This window comes from Amblyraja radiata, unplaced genomic scaffold (genome assembly GCF_010909765.2).
Source record: "Amblyraja radiata isolate CabotCenter1 unplaced genomic scaffold, sAmbRad1.1.pri S64, whole genome shotgun sequence".
Lineage (NCBI taxonomy): Eukaryota > Metazoa > Chordata > Chondrichthyes > Rajiformes > Rajidae > Amblyraja > Amblyraja radiata.
The window spans coordinates 3,175-6,348 of record NW_022630158.1 but is presented as its reverse complement, the minus strand read 5'-3'; positions in this window follow the sequence as shown (position 1 = coordinate 6,348).

The following is a 3,174-nucleotide window of genomic DNA, read 5'->3' as shown; positions in this document are numbered from 1 at the left end:
TCAAGTCCCCCCTTAACCTTCTGCGCTCCAAAGAATAAATACCTAACTTGTTTAACCTTTCTCTGTAACTTTGTTGCTGAAACCCAGGCAACATTCAAGTAAATTATCTGAATGGTGGCCGATTAGGAAAAGGGGAGATGCAGCGAGACCTGGGTGTCATGGTACACCAGTCATTGAAAGTAGGCATGCAGGTGCAGCAGGGAATGAAGAAAGCGAATGGTATGTTAGCATTCATAGCAAAATGATTTGAGTATATGAGCAGGGAGGTTCTACTGAAGTTGTACAGGGTCTTGGTGAGACCACATTGCTAACAGATTTGGTCTCCTAATCTGAGGAAAGACATTCTTGCCATATAGGGTGTACAGAGAAGGTTCACCAGACTGATTCCTGGGATGGCAGGACTTTTATATGAAGAAAGACTGGATAGACTCGGCTTGTACTCGCTAGAATTACAAAGAAACATAGAAAATAGGCGCAGGAGTAGGCTATTCGGCCCTTCGAGCCTGCACCGCCATTCAATATGATCATGGCTGATCATCCAACTCAGTATCCTGTTCCTGCCTTCTCTCCATACCCCCCTGATCCCTTTAGCCACCATGGCCACATCTAACTCACTCTTAAATATAGCCAATGAACTGTGGCCTCAACTACCTTCCGTGGCAGATAATTCCACAGATTAGAATTTAGAAGATTGAGGGGGGAACTTCCAATCAATCAATCAATCAATCAACCTTTATTGTCATCTTGCAAGCAACAGTTGTACAGTGCAAAATGAAAAGCCGTTTCCCAGGGAATACCGGAGCATCGCACATGAAATTTAAAACATTTCACACATAATAACACTAAAAACAATCCAGTCCCTAATGGAACAGTATAAATAGTTAAACGCAGGTAAAACACCAACGTTAAAATACAGTAAAACCAATCATAAAAATGTCCGGGGCAGCTGATTTGAGTGGCCAGTGCCAGTTATTAAAGTGGCCAGTGCCAGTTATTAAAGTTTCCAATGCCAAGCCGCAGAATCAGGTGACTGTGAGTACAGAGTGACTGTTTAGCAGCCTCACAGCCTGTGGCAGGAAGTTGTTTAGCAGTCTTATAGTCCGGGCTTTGATGCTGCGATATCTCTTGCCTGATGGCAGCAGATCCAGATGTGTGTGGAGGGGGTGCAGTTTGTCCTTAGCTATTCTCTGAGCTTTTTTCAGACAGCGGCTCTGGAACAGTTCTTGTACCGATGGTAGGGAGACGCCAATGATCCTCTCTGCTCCCCTCACTACCCTCTGCAGAGCCTTCCTGTCCGAGCAGTTGCAGTTGCACTACCACGTATTTATGCAGTACGTGAGTACAGACTCCACCGCACCCCTGTAGAAAGTCCTGAGGATATTGGTGGGGAGTGAGGCCTGTTTCAGTTTCCTCAGGAATTGCAGTCGCTGATGGGCCCGTTTGACAGTCCCAGTGGTATTCCAGGACCAGGTGAGGCTGTCTGTAATTTGCACACCGAGGAACTTTATGCTCTCCACTCTCTCCACTGTGGTGCCGCTGATGTTGAGAGGTGTATGTTTTGGCTGCACCCTCCTGAAGTCGACAACCATCTCCTTTGTTTTGTCGACATTTAATTCTAGATTATTGTTGCCGCACCAGTCCACTAGTTGTTTTACTTCCTCCCTGTACATTGATTCGTCATCTCCGCTGATGAGTCCCACCACTGTTGTGTCATCCGCGAATTTGATGATCTTATTGTCCCTGAATCTGGCAGCACAGTCATGTGTGAGCAATGTGAACAACAGCGGGATGAGCACACAGTCTTGAGGGGAGCCGTGCTCAGCGTGATCGAGCCTGAAGTGTTCTGGCCAACACGGACTGACTGCGGTCTCTCTGTCAGAAAGTCCAAGATCCAGTGACACAGGGTGGTGTTGAGACCCAGCAGGGTTAGTTTCTCCACAAGTCTCTGTGGGATGATGGTGTTAAACGCTGAACTGAAGTCAATGTACAGGATTCTGGCGTAGGTGTTTTTGTTTTCCAGATCCGTGAGTACTGTGTGCAGCGTGGTAGAGATGGCATCCTCTGTAGAACGGTTGGGGCGATAGGCAAACTGCAGGGGGTCTAACGATGAGGGGAGGCTGGCAGTAATGTGGGGTTTCACCAGGCGTTCAAAACACTTCATTATTATTGGGGTCAGGGCGACAGGGCGGTAGTCATTTCGGCAGGCAACAACTGGTTTCTTCACTATGGGGATCATTGTGGAAGTTTTGAGGCATGTAGGGACAATGGCTTGACTAAGGGAGATGTGAAAGATGTCTGTTAGCACATCTGCTAACACCTCAGCACATTCCTTGAGGACACGTCCTGTGATGTTGTCGGGTCCGACTGCTTTCCACGGGTTGACCTTAGACAGAATTCTCCGTGTGTCCATCGGGTCTATGGTCAGGACTGGCTGGTCGGTTTGTAAGCAGGGGCTGGCTCTCCCCTAGGGTGTGGTGTTTGCTACATCAAAACGTGCAAAGAAGTTGTTCAGTTCATCTGGGAGAGAAGTGTCGGTGTCAGTTACCTGCTGCCTTGCCTTGTACCCCGTCAGTGTTTGGTTTCCCTTCCACATCCTCCTGGTGTCTCCTGTGTCACAGAGGTGTCCCTGGATTTTCCCCGCGTAGGCCCGTTTCGCTGCCCTGATTCATTTTTCCAGTGCAGTCCTGGTAGATCAAAGAGCGGCTGTGCTATCGGCTCTGTAGGCTGCATCACGGGCCCTCTGCGGCGAGCGCACCTCTGCTGTCATCTATGGCTTTTGGTTTCCACGTGCAGTGAATGTTTTCATGACGGTGACATCCTCGGTGCACTTGGCAATGTAGCTGGTTACAGTCTCTGCGTACTCCTCCATGTTGATGAGGTCATCATAGGATGCTGCTGTCCTGAACACATCCCAGTCAGTGTGCAGGAAGCAATCCTGCAGAGCTGAGGCTGCTCCCTCTGGCCAGACCCTGGTGTGTTTTCTCTCCGCTGTGACTTGTTTTTGCAGAGGTATGTAGGCTGGTGTTACAAACACTGAAATGTGATCAGAGTGGCCCAGGTGAGTGCGTGGGGCTGCCTTGTAAGGCAGTTGGTGTAAACCAAGTCCAAGATGTTCTCTCCCCTGGTCCCAAGATCCACATATTGCTTGAATTTTGGGAGCACAGTCTTAAGGCT